The 17121-nt window shown below is 38.9% G+C and overlaps 1 protein-coding gene and 1 pseudogene across 17 annotated transcripts in view; both read left to right on the top strand.

Annotated features, from left to right (window-relative positions):
• LOC108593521 (disintegrin and metalloproteinase domain-containing protein 20) overlaps positions 1-2305 on the top strand; it is a 29113-nt gene extending 26808 nt beyond the window's left edge. For all 16 annotated transcript variants that reach the window (XR_008474462.2, XR_013521324.1, XR_008474463.2 and 13 more), the window contains 2 exons: positions 6-131; positions 406-2305. The gene's annotated coding sequence lies outside the window, so the exon portion shown is untranslated. The remainder of the gene's footprint in view (positions 1-5; positions 132-405) is intronic.
• The window catches only part of LOC100397671 (NADH dehydrogenase [ubiquinone] 1 beta subcomplex subunit 6 pseudogene), an 18634-nt pseudogene extending 1513 nt beyond the window's left edge, over positions 1-17121 (top strand). Inside the window, exon 3 of the transcript XR_013520619.1 lies at positions 16548-17121. The product of XR_013520619.1 is annotated as an NADH dehydrogenase [ubiquinone] 1 beta subcomplex subunit 6 pseudogene (transcript). The remainder of the gene's footprint in view (positions 1-16547) is intronic.

The following is a 17121-nucleotide window of genomic DNA, read 5'->3' as shown; positions in this document are numbered from 1 at the left end:
TTTAGGTTCAGCTACTTGGATTTCTTTCTCTTCCCCTAGAAGGAAATGAGGGCTACTTCGTATGCAGTCAGAAAGGATACTGACATTCATGCCTGGATTTTAATTGCCTGTTGCTCACCATCAGCTGTTCAGTATCTTGCTATAGTACATCAAAGGCACTTAGCAACAACTCTTCAATGCTTTTATTCTTATAACTCCAATTTCCTCCTTACCTCTTGTAGTAGGCAGAATTCTAAGATGCCCCCCACCAACCCCTGCCTTGCATCCCATCCTCCTGGTATCTGCCTTTATGAATTCTTCTCCCCTCAAGCTTGAGTGAGACCTGTGATTTGCTTCTAACTTAGACTATGGCAAATGTGGGAATTCTGCAGATGTCATTAAGGCCCTTAACTAATTGACTTTAAGTTAATCAAAAGGGAAATTTTTCTGAGTAGGCCTGACCTACCAGATGAGCCCTTTTAAGAAGGATCTGAAGGTAAAACTTAAAGCTGCAGACACTTCTTGTCCTAGCTTTGAAGAAGCCAGCTGCCATGAGTTCTACAACTGTCAGAAAATGAAACCCGCAACATCCTGATTGAGCTTGGAAGAAGAAATTTTCTTTGATGAGAAATACAACTCAGCTAGTCCCTTGATTGTAGCTTTGTGGGACCCTGAGCCAAAGACCTAGCTAAGCCTGTCCAAATCCTCACAAATGAAAACTGTGAGATAATAAATGTATGTTGCTTAAGACGCTAAGCTTGTGGTAATTTGTTACATAGTTTGGAAAATGAATACAACTCAAACCCTTGCTCCATCTCAACTGTTAGTGATTTCTTCCCCAGTGGCACATATTCCAAGTCACTACTTATGAGACTTTTAACCATTGGAATACCCACCTTGTGCCAGGGGCTGTTTGTGTTCCACCTATCACCAGAAATAGAGTCCCTATTACCAGTTCTTGGGGTCAGGCTAACTCACTTTAGCTGTGTCAAACCATGAAGTAGTGGAAAGCTCAAGGCTGGCTGCTGACCCGCAGGGCACCTTGTCCTTCCATGAGAGGGAATCTGGGCTTCTCACCTTCTGTTACGTTTTTCTTATCTTGTGTTTCCTTTCCACGTTTCAGTCCTCTAATACTTGTTTAGCCACGTTTGTATTTGTCACTCTTTGGCTTCACCGTGCTCTCATGAAATCCTTGAAGTCTACAGACCTAAATGGGGAATTGGCTTCTGGGAAGCCTATCAGGTAGCTGGGATTCACCCATTCAATTCCCCTCAAAGTTGATATGTGACTAGGGTACTGTTGTCATAACCTTAATAGGGATGCAAGCACAGAGAGCAAGGCAGAAACCCACTAACCAACATTAGGGAACAAGTTAGCCTCTAATCTCAGGAGAAAGTGGAAAGAATAAAACTTACACATAAGTGCAAGCTACAACTGCCTAGGAGGAAGAGTAATTTTATATTGAGCCCAGGGTATTAGTCCAAAGCTTTTTAGCCAAGACCAGTCTCCATTCTAGAAAGGGGTGCTAGCGTTGGACCTTCTTGCTCAGGTTACAGCTGGAGCTATAGGAAGAATGCAGAGACTGGGGAGACAGGGACTGACAGGGAAGCCAATCACTCTAGACATGGGTATAAGTGGCTAAGTGACCAAAAAAACAAAACAAAAAAACCCTTCCTATCTACCTCTCAGAGCCTTGGCTTTTAGATTCTCACATGAATTTAAAAGTCTTGATTTTATTTTAGATACAGGGGGTCCACGTGTATGTTTGTTACATGGGTATATCTCATACTGACGGGGATTGGGCTACTAGTGTACCCATTACCCAAACAGTGGACAAGAGTTACCTGATAGGTAACTTTTCAACTCAATCCACTTCCATCCTCCTCAGTTTTGGAGACCCTGCTGAGTATTGTTTCCATCTTTATGTCCATGTGTACCCATTGTTTGGCTCCTACTCATCAGTGAGAACATGAAATATTTGATTTTTTGTTTCAGTTAGTTCACTTCCTCCTCCCTTTCACCCTCCCCTTACTTCCTCCTTGTCCTATTTTTCCCTTTTCTTCTCTGGCTTCCCTTTCTTCCTCCTCCTGTTCTTTACCTTCCTTACCCTGTTCCTCCCCATCTTCCCTGTTTTTTTTTTTTAATTATACCAGAAGTAAACACATGAACATTCATTTTGTGAAACATTAAAATTTCGTAGATAGAATTGTAATCCGATTTTACTGTCTGCCTGTCAAGAGGAAACTTTATCAGCTTTTTTGGCAATATTCCAGACTCTTTTCTTTATACATACATTACAAAATTATACATAATTTTGTGTCCATAATGGTGCTATTTTTATTATTGTTATAGATTTTCATAGTTCCCAGACTGTTCTATTTTATACTATCTGTGCTTTTCCACCACATCTAAAAATGTCTTCTACTATCTTTGTTTATGGTGACAGAATTTAAAATTTGTTAAGTAGTCACATTTATTTTCTCTAACACTGAACTTTTTAAAACGATTATTGAACAAGAAACATTTTTCTACCCTCAGATCAAAAAGACATTCTCCTATTTTTTCTAGTAGTTTAAGAGGAGTTTTTCCCTTCATATTTAGGTCTTCATTCTTTTTGAAATATGTTGTGTCTCTGTGATGTACAGATACAGTTTCATTTTTTTCATACAGAAAGCCAATTTTGCCAAACACTGATTTCATATGTGTGTATACATGTGCATGCACACACACACACACACACACACAAATATATTTGCCTATTTCTAGAGTTTTAATTTTTTTTTTTTTTGAGATGGAGTCTCATTCTATTGCTCAGGATGGAGTGCAATGGTGAAATCTTGGCTCACCACAGTCTCTATTTGGCCTCAATTTATCCTCCCACCTCAACCTTCTGAGTAGCTTGGACAACAAGTATGCACCACAATGCCTGGCTAATTTTTTGTATTTTTAGTAGAGATGGGTGTTTTACCATGTTGCCCAGGCTGGTCTTGAACTCTTGGACTCAAGCGATCCGCCTGCCTCAGCCTCCCAAAGTGCTGGGATTATAGGTGTGAGCCACTGCACCCAGCCTAAGTTTTAAATCTTGATGTATGTTTGTCTGTTTCCTTACCAATTCCACATTTTAATTATTATACATTAAAAATAAAACTTGATAAGTAATTGGTGTAGATACTAATCCCCTTGTCTGATTTTCTTTTCAATTTGTTTGGTTTTTACTTAATGTTTTACTTTTTCAAATATATAATTTTAATATTTTAAAATTTTCTTCAGGTTTCTTGGGGCATGATTGACAAAAATCGCATCTATTTAGGGTATACAATATGATTTTTTTTTTTGAGACAGTCTTGCTCTGTTGCCCAGGCTGGGGTACAGTGGCATGATCTTGGCTCACTGCAACCCCCACCCACCATGCTCAAGCAATCCTCCTACCTCTGCCTCCCAAATAGCTGGGATGAAAAGCATGCACCACCATGCTTGGCTAATGTTCAGAAACATTAAGTTTACCCTGCCCCTTTGGCTCCTTTGTGGAGAATGCCTTTTAGTTTGTAATTAGTGGTAGGCAGGTAACAGCCGCCTAGTTGGTAGATTCTTGTGTTATCAGTAAATGTAGAGCACCTGTGTATTAATAAGAATCACCTGTCTAAGAGCAAATAAATACGTGATGAGAATCTACTCAGGGCCTTCGGCCTGGAATGCTATCAGCCCCTGAGGTTCTCAAGCTGTTGGTACCCCAGATAGATCCACTCTGTTCTATCGGGGTGTCTGCTTTTCAATACCAATACCTTCAGTGCCGCCTGGGTCGGGGGGTGTCCCAATTGAGCTGGTACTCAGTAGGCTAATTTTTTTTTTTCACTTTTGTAGAGATGGGGTTTTACCCTGTTGCCTGGGCTGGTCTGGAACTCCTGGGCTCAAGGGATCCACCGGCCTCAGCCTCACAAAGTGCTGTGATTGCAAACATGAGCCACTGCATCTGGCCTAATGTTTTGATGTATGTATATGTCATGAAATGATTACCACAATCAACCTAATTGACATATCCATCACCTCACATAGTTTGGGTAAATTTGTCTGTCCTGTGAAATATTCTCTTGGGATTTTGACTGGAATTACATTGAATTTACTGAGTTGGAGAATTGATATCATTGTTGTATACTGACTTGTCTTAATCACCAATATGATACATATCTCAATTTCCTCAGTTCTTTTTTGTGCTTCAATAGTGTTTTAACATGTATCTCTAAAGCTGTGCACATCCTTTAAAAAGATCTTTATTCCTCAAAAAGTTAAGACATTTTATTTTGCTGATGTGTGTATTATCTTTTTTTCTACTGCATTTTATAATTATTTCTTGTGTATAACAATGGTATTTACTTTTGCCTGTTGGTCTTATATTTAGGAAATTTGTTTAGCTCTCATTAGTTTTAATGGTTAGTTTCAAGCTTTTTCTGTTTGATTTCCTATATGGATAATCATATTATATGTTTTCCTTCCACTGCAAGCATTATACCACATTTTGTGTTCTTGGCATGTTTATCAAAGGTCAGTTGACCATAAATATGTGTTTATTTCTGATCTCTCTACTATGTTCCATTGGTCTATGTGTCTGGTTTTTTTTTTTTTTTTTTTGAGACGGAGTTTCGCTCTTGTTACCCAGGCTGGAGTGCAATGGCATGATCTTGGCTCACTGCAACCTCCGCCTCCTGAGTTCAAACAATTCTTCTACCTAAGCCTCCCGAGTAGCTTGGACTACAGGTGCACACCACCATGCCCAGCTAATTTTTGTATTTTTAGTAGAGATGGGGTTTCACCTTGTTGACCAGGATGGTCTTGATCTCTTGACGTTGTGATCCACCTGCCTTGGCCTCCCAAAGTGCTGGGATTATAGGTGTAAGCCACTGTTCCCGGCCCTTTTTAATTTTTTTTATGTGTCTGTTTTTATGCTGTTACCATACCGTTTTGATTACTATTCCTTCGTAGTATATTTTGAAATCAGGTAGTATGATGCCTTCTTGAGCTTCTTCCTTTGCTCAAGATTCCTTTGGCTATTCTAGTTTGTGTGTGTGTGTGTGTGTGTGTGTGTGTGTGTGTGTGTGATTCCATACAAATTTTAGGACTTTATTTCTATGAAAAATGCCGTTAGGATTTTTAAAATTGTACTTTAGGTTCTGGGATACATGTGGAGAATGTGCAGGTTTATTACATAGATATTCACGTGCCATGGTGGTTTGCTGCACTCATCAACCCATCATGTACATTATATTTCTCCTAATGCTATCCCTCCCCCAGCCCTTCACCCTCAACAGACCCTAGTGTGTGATGTTCCCTTCCCTGTGTCCATGTGTTCTTATTGTTCAGCTCCCAGTTATGAGTGAGAATATAAGGTATGTCCAGCATCTGTTGTTTCCTGACTTTTTAATGATTGCCATTCTAACTGGCATGAGATGGTATCTCATTGTGGTTTTGATTTGTATTTCAATAATGACCAGTGATGATGAACTTTTTTTCATATATTTGTTGACCACATAAATGTCTTCTTTTGAGAAATGTCTGTTCATATCCTTTGCACACTTGTTGATGGGGTTGTTTTTTTCTTGGAAATTTGTTCAAGTTCCTTGTAGATTCTGGATATTAGACCTTTGTCAGATGGATAGACTGAAAATTTTCTCCCATTCTGTAGGTTGCCTGTTCACTCTTGTGATAGTTTCTTTTGATGTGCAAAAGCTCTTTAGTTTAATGAGATCCCATTTTTCAATTTTGGCTTTTGTTGACATTGCTTTTAGTGTTTTAATCATGAAGTCTTTGCCCATGCCTACGTCCTGAATGGTATTGACTAGGTTTTCTTCTAGGGTTTATATGGTTTTAGGCTTTACATTTAAATCTTTAATCCATCTTGAGTTGATTTTTGTATAAGATGTAAAGAAGGGGTCCAGTTTTCGTTTTCTGCATATGGCTAGCCAGTTTTCCCAGAACCATTTATTAAATAGGGAATCCTTTCCCATTCCTTGTTTTTGTTAGGTTTGTCAAAGATCAAAGGGTTGTAGATGTGTGGTGTTACTGTCCTAATAATCTGTTTCTGTACCAGTACCATGCTGTCTTGCTTACAGTAGCTTTGTAGTATAGTTTGAAGTCAGGTAGCATGATGCCTCCAGCTTTGTTCTTTTTGCTTAGGATTGTCTTGGCTATACTGGCTCTTTTTGGTTCCATAGGAAATTTAAGGCAGTTTTTTCTAGTTCGGTGAAGAAAGTCAATGGTAGCTTTATGGCAATAGCATTGAGAATTACTTTGGACAGTATAGCCATTTTTCACAATATTGAGTCGTCCGATCTGTGAGTATGGAATGTCTTTTCATTTGTTTGTGTCCTCTCTTATTTCCTTGAGCAGTGATGTGTAGTTCTCCTTGAAGAGGTCTTTTACATCCCTTGTAGGTTGTATTCCTAGGTATTTTATTCCCTTTGTAGGAGTTTTGAATGAGAGTTCACTCATGATTTGGCTCTCTGTCTATTACTGGTGTATACAAATGCTTCTGACTTTTGTATCCTGAGACTTTGCTGAAGTTGTTTATCAGCATAAGGAGATTTTGAACTTAGACAATGGGGTTTTCAAAATATATAATCATGTCATCTGCAAACAGAGACAATTTGACTTCCTCTCTTCTTATTTGAATACCTTTATTTATTTAACTTGCTTGATTGCCCTGGCCAGAACTTCCAATAGGAGTGGTGAGAGAGGGCATCCTTGTCTTGTGTCAATTTTCAAAGGGAATACTTGCAGCTTTTGCGCATTCAGTATGATATTGGCTATGGGTTTGTCATAAATAGCTCTTACTGTTTTGAGATATGTTTCATCAATACCTAGTTTATTTAGAGTTTTTAGCATGAAGGGGTGTTGTATTTCATCGAAGGCCTTTTCTGTTTTTATTGAAATAATCATGTTGTTTTTGTCATTGGTTCTGTTTCTGTGATGGATTACATTTATTGATTTGTGTATGTTGAACCAGACTTGTATCCCACGGATGAAGCCAACTTGATGGTGCTGGATAACTTTTTGATGTGCTGCTAAATTCGGTCTGACAGTATTTTATTGAGGATATTTGCATTGATCTTCATCAGGGATATTGGCCTGAAATTTCTTTTTGTTGTTGTAGCTCTGCCAGGTTTTGGTATCAGGATGATGCTGGCCTCATAAAATGAGTTAGGGAGGAGTCCCTCTTTTTCTATTGTTTGGAATAGTTTCAGAAGGAATGGTACCAGCTCCTCTTTCTACCTCTGGTAGAATTTGGCTGTGAATCTGTCTGGTCCTGGGCTTTTCTTGGTTGGTAGTCTATTAATTACTGCTTCAATTTCAGAACTTGTCACGGGTCTGTTTAGGGATTCAACTTCTTTCTGGTTTAGTCTTGGGTGGATGTATATGTCCAGGAATTTATCCATTTCTTCTAGATTTTCTAGTTTATTTGTGTAGAGGTGTTTATAGTATTCTCTAGTGGTATTTTGTATTTCTGTGGGATGAGTGGTGGTATCCCCTTTATTATTTTTTATTGCATCTATTTGATTCTTCTCTCTTTTCTTCCTTATTAGTATGGCTAGAGGTCTATCAATTTTTGTTAATATTTTCAAAAAACCAGCTCCTGTATTTATTGATCTTTTGAAGGGGTTTTTGGGCCTTTATCTCCTTCAGTTCTGCTCTGATTTTAGTTATTTCTTTTGTTCTGCAGGCTTTTGAATTGGTTTGCTCTTGCTTCTCTAGTTCTTTTAATTGCAATGCCAAGGTCTCAATTTTAAATCTTTGCTGCTTTCTGATATGGGCATTAAGTGCTATAAATTTCCCTCTTAATACTGCTTTAGATGTGTCCCAGAGATTGTGGTACATTGTGTCTTTGTTCTCTTTGGTTTCAAAAAACTTATTTCTGCCTTAATTTCATTATTCACCCAGTGGTCATTCAGGAGCAGGTTGTTCAGTTTTCATATAGTTATACGGTTTTGACTGGGTTTCTTTTTTTTTAAATTAATTAATTAATTTTTTATTGCATTTTAGGTTTTGGGGTACATGTGCAGAACATGCAAGATAGTTGCATAGGTACACACGTGGCAGTGTGTTTTACTGCCTTCCTCCCCTTCACCCACATTTGGCATTTCTCCCCATGCTATCCCTCCCCAGCTCCCCCCCACACTGTCCCTCCCCTATTCCCCCCCATAGACCCCAGTGTGTAGTGCTCCCTTCCCTGTGTCCATGTGTTCTCATTGTTCATCACCCACCTATGAGTGAGAATATGTGGTGTTTCATTTTCTGTTCTTGTGTCAGTTTGCTGAGAATGATGTTCTCCAGATTCATCCATGTCCCGACAAAGGACACGAACTCATCATTTTTGATTGCTGCATAATATTCCATGGTGTATATGTGCCATATTTTCCCAGTCCAGTCTATCATCGATGGGCATTTGGGTTGGTTCCAGGTCTTTGCTATTGTAAACAGTGCTGCAATGAACATTCATGTGCATGTGTCCTTATAGTAGACCGATTTATAGTCCTTTGGATATATACCCAGTAATGGGATTGCTGGGTCAAATGGAATTTCTATTCCTAGGCTCTTGAGGAATCGCCACACTGTCTTCCAGAATGGTTGAACTAATTTACACTCCCACCAGCAGTGTAAGAGTGTTCCTATGTCTCCACATCCTCTCCAGCATCTGTTGTCTCCAGATTTTTTAATGATCGCCATTCTAACTGGCGTGAGATGGTATCTCAATGTGGTTTTGATTTGCATCTCTCTAATGACCAGTGATGATGAGCATTTTTTCATATGTTTGTTGGCCTCATGTATGTCTTCTTTTGTAAAGTGTCTGTTCATATCCTTGCCCATTTTTGAATGGGCTTGTTTGTTTTTTTCTTGTAAATCTGTTTGAGTTCTTTGTAAATTCTGGATATCAGCCCTTTGTCAGAATGCAAAAATTTTTTACCATTCTGATGGTTGCCGATTCCCTCTAGTGACTGTTTCTTTTGCCGTGCAGAAGCTGTGGAGTTTGATTAGGTTCCATTTGTCTATTTTGGCTTTTGTTGCCAATGCTTTTGGTGTTTTGTTCATGAAGTCCTTACCTACTCCTATGTCCTGAGTGGTTTTGCCTAGATTTTCTTCTAGGGTTTTTATGGTGCCAGGCCTTATGTTTAAGTCTTTAATCCATCTGGAGTTAATTTTAGTGTAAGGTGTCAGGAAGGGGTCCAGTTTCTGCTTTCTGCACATGGCTAGTCAGTTTTCCCAACACCATGTATTAAACAGGGAATCCTTTCCCCATTGCTTGTTTTTGTCAGGTTTATCAAAGACTGTATGGTTGTATATCTGTTGTGTTGCCTCCGATGTCTCTGTTCTGTTCCATTGGTCTATATCTCTGATTTGGTACCAGTACCATGCTGTTTTTATTACTGTAGCCTTGTAGTATAGTTTGAAGTCTGGTAGTGTGATGCCTCCTGCTGTGTTCTTTTTGCTTAGAATTGACTTGGCTATGCGGGCTCTCTTTTGGTTCCATATGAAGAAGTTCAAGGTGGTTTTTTCCAGTTCTGTGAAGAAAGTCAATGGTAGCTTGATGGGGATAGCATTGAGTCTGTAAATTACTTTGGGCAGTATGACCATTTTCACGATATTGATTCTTCCTAACCATGAACATGGAATGTTTCTCCATCTGTTTGTGTCCTCTCTTATTTCGTTGAGCAGTGCTTTGTAGTTTTCCTTGAAGAGGTCGCTTACGTTCCTTGTAAGTTGTATTCCTAGGTATTTTATTCTCTTTGTAGCAATTGTGAATGGCAGTTCATTCTTGATTTGGCTCTCTTTAAGTCTGTTATTGGTGTATAGGAATGCTTGTGATTTTTGCACATTGATTTTATATCCTGAGACTTTGCTGAAGTTGCTTATCAGTTTCAGGAGTTTTTGGGCTGAGACGATGGGGTCTTCTAGATATACTATCATGTCGTCTGCAAATAGAGACAATTTGGCTTCCTCCTTTCCTATTTGAATACCCTTTATTTCATTTTCTTGCCTGAGTGCTCTGGCTAGAACTTCCAGTACTATATTGAATAGGAGCAGGGAGAGAGGGTGTCCTTGTCTAGTGCCAGATTTCAAAGGGAATGCTTCCAGTTTTTGCCCATTCAGTATGATATTGGCTGTTGGTTTGTCATAAATAGCTTTTATTATTTTGAGATACATTCCATCAATGCCGAGTTTATTGAGGGTTTTTAGCATAAAGGGCTGATGAATTTTGTCAAAGTCCTTCTCTGTGTCAATTGAGATAACTATGTGGTTTTTGTTTTTGGTTCTGTTTATGTGGTGAATTACGTTTATAGACTTGCATATGTTGAACCAGCCTTGCATCCCCGGGATGAATCCTACTTGATCATGATGGATCAACTTTTTGATGTGCTGTTGCAATCGGCTTGCCAGTATTTTTTTGAAGATTTTTGCATCTATGTTCATCATGGATATTGGCCTGAAGTTTTCTTTTCTTGTTGAGTCTCTGCTGGGTTTTGGTATCAGGATGATATTGGTCTCATAAAATGATTTGGGAAGGATTCCCTCTTTTTGGATTATTTGGAATAGTTTCAGAAGGAATGGTAACAGTTCCTCTTCGTGTGTCTGATAGAATTTGGCTGTGAATCCATCTGGATCTGGGCTTTTTTTGTGTGGTAGGCTCTTAATTGCTGCCTCAACTTCAGACCTTGTTATTGGTCTATTCATAGTTTCAGCTTCCTCCTGGTTTAGGCTTGGGAGGACACAAGTGTCCAGGAATTTATCCATTTCTTCCAGGTTTACTAGTTTATGTGCATAGAGTTGTTTGTAATATTCTCTGATGATGGTTTGAATTTCTGTGGAATCTGTGGTGATTTCCCCTTTATCATTTTTTATTGCATCTATTTGGTTATTCTCTCTTTTCTTTTTTATAATTCTGGCTAGTGGTCTGTCTATTTTGTTGATCTTTTCAAAAAACCAGTTCTTGGATTTATTGATTTTTTGAAGGGTTTTTCGTGTCTGTATCTCCTTCAGTTCTGCTCTGATCTTAGTTATTTCTTGTATTCTCCTAGGTTTTGAGTTTTTTTTATCTTGCTCCTCTAGCTCTTTCAATTTTGATGATAGGGTGTCAATTTTGGATCTCTCCTTGCTTCTCATGTGGGCACTTATTGCTATATATTTTCCTCTAGAGACTGCTTTAAATGTGTCTCAGAGATTCTGGTATGTTGTGTCTTCGTTCTTGTTGGTTTCAAGGAACTTTTTTATTTCTACCTTCATTTCATTGTTTATCCAGTCAACATTCAAGAGCCAGTTGTTCAGTTTCCATTAAGCTGTGTGGTTCTGAGTTAGTTTCTGAATTCTGAGTTCTAACTTGATTGCACTATGGTCTGAGAGACTGTTTGTTATGATTTCAGTTGTTTTGCATTTGCTAAGGAGTGCTTTACTTCCAATTATGTGGTCAATTTTAGAGTAGGTGTGATGTGGTGCTGAGAAGAATGTATATTCTGTGGATTTGGGGTGGAGAGTTCTGTAAATGTCTATTAGGTTTGCTTGTTCGAGGTCTGAGTTCAAGCCCTGGATATCCTTGTTGATTTTCTGTCTGGTTGATCTGTCTAATATTGACAGTGGAGTGTTAAAGTCTCCCACTATTATTGTGTGGGAGTCTAAGTCTCTTTGTAAGTCATTAAGAACTTGCCTTATATATCTGGGTGCTCCTGTATTGGGTCCATATATATTTAGGATTGTTAGCTCTTCTTGTCATATCTATCCTTTTACCATTATGTAATGTCCTTCTTTGTCTCTTTTGATCTTTGTTGCTTTAAAGTCTATTTTATCAGAGATGAGAATTGCAACTCCTGCTTTTTTTTTTTGTTTTGTTCTCCATTTGCTTGGTAAATCTTCCTCCATCCCTTTATTTTGAGCCTTTGTGGATCCTTTCATGTGAGATGGGTTTCCTGGATACAGCACACTGATGGGTTTTGGCTTTTATCCAATTTGCCAGTCTGTGTCTTTTGATTGGTGCACTTAGCCCATTTACATTTGGGGTTAATATTGTTATGTGTGAATTTGATACTGCCATTTTGATGCTAGCTGACTGTTTTGCCCATTAGTTGATGCAGATTCTTCATTTTGTTGATGCTCTTTAGCATTTGGTTTGTTTTTGGAATGGCTGGTACTGGTTTTCCTTTCTATGTGTAGTGCCTCTTTCAGGAGCTCTTGTAAAGCAGGCCTGGTGGTGACAAAGTCTCTGAGTACTTGCTTGTTTGCAAAGGATTTTATTTTTCCTTCACTTCTGAATCTCAGTTTGGCTGGATATGAAATTCTGGGTTGAAAGTTCTTTTCTTTAAGGATGTTGAATATTGGCCCCCACTCTCTTCTGGCTTGTAGGGTTTCTGCCAAGAGATCTGCTGTGAGTCTGATGGGCTTCCCTTTGTGGGTGACCCGACCTTTCTCTCTGGCTGCCCTTAGCATTTTCTCCTTCATTTCAACTCTGGTGAATCTGACGATTATGTGCCTTGGGGTTGCTCTTTTTGCGGAATATCTTTGTGGTGTTCTCTGTATTTCCTGGACTTGAATATTGGCCTGCCTTGCTAGGTTGGGGAATGACATTGATTCTTAATAATCCACTAGCTTGGGATGTTTTTCCACTTGTTTGTATTTTCTCTGATTTCTTTGAGCAGTGTTTTATAATTCTCATTGTAGCAATTGTTCACCTCCCTAGTTAGCTGTATTCATAGGTATTTTTTTTTGTGTGTGTGTGTAGCAATTTTGAATGGGATTGCCTTTCTGATTTGGCTCTCAATTTGGTTATTGTTGCTGTATAGGAATTCTGGTGATTTCTGTACATTGATTTTGTATCCTGCAACTTTGCTGAAGTTGTATATCAGCTGAAGGAGCTTTGTGGCTGTGACTATGGGATTTTTCTAGATAGAGAATTATAGGAAGAGATGGCCAGGGGCAGACCTCTGTTACTTATAATTAAATGTTTACAAGCTTGCTTTGCTTTTTATACACTGAAATTTGTGCCATAGATCAAATATTGAATTAAGAAAACTCCAAACTATGGTGCAGTAAAATAAAAGCAGAGATCAAGTGGTAACAGGAGGCCTATAGTAAAGACCATGACAGTGCCCTATAACTGTGGAAAGCTGTGGTGTGGTTGCAGAGCAGGAAAAACTGCTTTGGTCCCACATCTCTTCCCAACATAGTTTGCATGAGGGTCTTGTAAAGAGCGCTTATGCAAAAAACTCTGGGAAGAAACACAACTTCTGCTAACAAGACTCAGGAAGGTCTTTGCAGATGAGAGCTTGTAAGGCTGGAAAGCCTTGCAGGGCAGAGATAACTGAATGCCACAGGCTCTGACTATGTTCTCAGAATATGGAGTAATTCTGATTACTCTGTGTTCCGAATGCTCAGGAGATAAAGGCCCCTTGATGCATCGTGTGTGGTCAGACCTCATGGCACCTTATCCACTATGCCTCTTTTGCCAATGCACTTGGATAGACATTGAGTGGTAAAAACTCAATGTCCTTAGTTAGGATTTCTTAGAAGAACCACATTTGCTATTGAATGCTGCAGACACATGTTCTTCCCCAGGTTATCTTCCTTCTCAACACCCCTCCCCACAGTCTGCAAGATTAACAAGATAATGCATGTAATAAAAAGTGTGTGGAGCACAGAGCTCAATGCCAACATGGATCACGCCATGCAAGAGTGTGTTGGACCCCTGGACTCATGCTGTGGACTTCTACTCTTGTCTCTTGTGTTATTTCTTTTCTTACTCCCTTGTCACTGCCGGGACATGGGCTCACATACAGGGTGGGGATGGTTCCCAACAAGAATTATGTTGTCTGCAAACAGAGATAGTTTGACTTCCTTTCTTCCTATTTGGATGGACTTTTTTTCTTTTGCCTGATTCCTCTGGATAGGACTTCTAATATTGAGGATAGGACTTCTAATATTATATTGAATTGAAGTAGTGGGAGAGTGCCCAGGTGCAGTGGATACGTGTAATCCCAGCACTTTGGGAGGCCGAGGCAGTTGGATGACTTGAGCTTAGGAGTTTGAGACCAGCCTGAGCAACATGACACAATCTTGTCTCTACAAAGAATAAAAAAAAAAATTGTCAGGTGTGGTGACATTTCCCCTGTAGTCCCAGCTACTTGGGAGGCTGAAGCAGGAGGATCTCTTAAGCAGTGAACCAAAATTGTGTCATACACTCAAACCTGGACAATGGGAGTAAAATCCTGTCTCAAAGAAAAACAAAGTGAGAGGGCATCCTTGTTTTCTGTAGGTTTTTGGGGGAAATGCTTCCAGCTTCTGCCCATTCAGTATAATGTTGGCTGTGGATTTGTCATTGAGGGTTTTTATTATTTTGAAGTATATTCTTTCACTATCTAGTTTATTGAGAGTTGTTAACATAAAGGGATGTTGAATTTTATCAAAATACTTTACTGCATCTATTGAGATAATCATGTGATTTTTTTTCTTTAGTCTGTTTATCAAGTCTGATAAATCACATTTATTGATTTTTGTATGTTGAACCAAACTTGCATCCCAGGCACGAAGCCTACTTGATCATGGTGGATTAGGTTTTTAATGTGCTGCTGGATTTGGTTTGCAAGTATTCTGTTGAGGATTTTTGCATTGATGCTCATCACGGATATTGGCCTGAAGTTTACGTTTATTGTTGTGTCTCTGCCAGACTTTGGTGTCAAGATGATGCTGGCCTCATGAGTTGGGAAGAAGTCCTTCCTCCTTAATTTTTTTGGAATAGTTTCTGTAGGAATGGTACCAGCTCTTCTTTGTACATGTGGTACAATTCAGCTATGAATCCATCAGGTCCTGGGCCTTTTTTAGTTGGTAAGTTGATTCAATTTTGGAGCTTGTTATTATTGGTCTTTTCAGGGAATCAGTTTCTTCTTGGCTCAGCCTTGGGAGGTTATATGTATCCAGGAATTTATCCATCTAATCTCTTCTAGGTTTTCTAGTTTGTGTGCATAGAAGTATTTATAGTCATTTCTTTTTCCTCCTCCTCCTCCTCCTCCTCCTCCTCCTCCTCCTCCTCCTCCTCCTCCTCCTCCTCCTCCTCCTTCTTCTTCAACAAGGCATCACTATGTTTCCCAGATCATTCTCAAACTCCTGAGCTCAAGCAATCCTCCCATCTTAGCCTCACAAAGTTCTGGGATTACAGACATGAGCCACCATGACTGGCCTTGTAGTAGTTTCTGATGGTTTTTTTTCTTTCTGTGTGGTCAGTAGTAACATTCCCTTTGTCATTTCTATGTGTGTTTATTTTGATCCTCTCTTTTTTCTTCTTAATTCATCTAGCTATTGGCCTATCTATTTTATTAATTTTTCCAAGAGACCAGCTCCTGGATTCATTGATTGTTGGAGTGTTTTTTTGTATGTGTGTACGTCTTGATTTCCTTCAGTTCAGCTCTGATTTTTTGTTATTTCTCATCTTCTGCTAGCTTTAGGATTGATTTGTTCTTGGTTCTCCAGTTCTTTCAGTTGCGAAGTTAGATAGTTAATTTGAGATTTTTTTAACTTTCCAATGTGGGCAGCTCATGTTACTAATTTCCCTCTTAACATCACCTTACCTGTGATCCAAAGATTCTCATATGTTTTATCTTTGTTCTCACTGTTTTCAAAGAACTTCTTTGTTTCTGTCTCATTTCATATTTATCCAGAAGTCATTCAGGAGCATGTTGTTTAATTTGTATGTAATCATATGATTTTGAGTGATTTTAATTGTGTTGACTTTTATTTTTATTGTGCTGTGGTCTGAGTGTGTTTGGTATGATTTTGACTCTTTCACATTTTTTGAGATTGTTTTATGTCCCACCATATGGTTAATTTTAGAGTAAGTAACATGTGGTGATGAAAAGAATGTTTATTCTATTGATTTTGAGTGGAGACTTCTTTAAAGGTCTCTCAGATCCATTTGGTTCAATGCTGAGTTTAGGTCCTGAATATCTTTATTAAATTTCTGCCTCAACAATCTGTCTCATACGGTCAATGAAGTGTTGGAGTCTCCTACTATTATTGTGTGGGAGTCTATGTCTCTTTATAGGCCTCTAAAAACTTGCTTCATGTATCTGGGTGCTCCTGTGCTGGGTGCATATATATTTAGGATAGTTAGGTCTTCTTGTTGAATTGTACCTTTTACCATTATGTAATCCCCTTCCTTGTCTTTTATGATCTTTGTTGGTTTGAAATCTGTTATGTCTGAAATTAGAATTGTAAACCCTGCCTTTTTTGTGTTTTCCATTTGCTTGTTAGATTTTTCCCCATCCCTTTATTTTGAGGCTATGTGTGTCACTAAATGTGAAATGGGTCTCTTGAAGACAGTGTACCATTGGATCTTGCTTTTTTTTTTTTTTTAAATCCAGCTTGCCATTCTGTGACTTTTAAGTGGGCTATTTAGTGCATTTACATTCAAGGTTAGTATTGATATGTGTGGATTAGCTCCTGTCATTGTGCTGTTAGCTGGTTACTATGTTGGCTTGTTTGTGTGGTTGCTTTACAGTGACACACGTCTCTGTGTTTAAGTGTGTTTTTGCATTAACTGGTAGCAGTTTTACCTTTCTATATTTAGTGCTTCTTTGAAGATCTCTTGTAAGGCAAGTCTTGTGGTAATAAAGTCCCTCGGCGACATATCGGGGTACACTCCGGATGAGAAACTGCGGCAGCAGCAGCTGCGAGCCCTGAGAAGGCAATGGCTAAAGGACCAGGAGCTGAGCCCTCGGGAGCCGGTGCTGCCCACAGAGGCGATGTGGCCTATGGACAGATTCTGGGATAAGTTTTTGGCAAATAAGTCCCCTTGGAGGAACATGGTATATAAGGTATACCAAAAGAGTGTGTTTATTTTTACTTATGTACTTATACCTGCCTGGATTGTTCATTATTACGTGAAATATCATGTGGCTACAAAACCATATGCCATCGTTCAGTCGAAGCCCAGAATATTCCCAGGTGATACAATTGTGGAGACTAGAGAAGTAATTCCACCAATGAAAGAATTTCCTGATCAACATCATTAAAGATTATGTAAAAATTTAAAAGGCTTATGAGCCTAAGTTTGTTCCTACATTACCATATTTACTGAATTTTCTGGAAGAGTGACTTAATAAAGTTTAATCTCAGAAA

The sequence above is a fragment of the Callithrix jacchus genome, chromosome 8 (assembly GCF_049354715.1).
Source record: "Callithrix jacchus isolate 240 chromosome 8, calJac240_pri, whole genome shotgun sequence".
In the NCBI taxonomy this organism is placed as follows: domain Eukaryota; kingdom Metazoa; phylum Chordata; class Mammalia; order Primates; family Cebidae; genus Callithrix; species Callithrix jacchus.
This window is presented reverse-complemented; position numbering and strand designations above follow the sequence as displayed.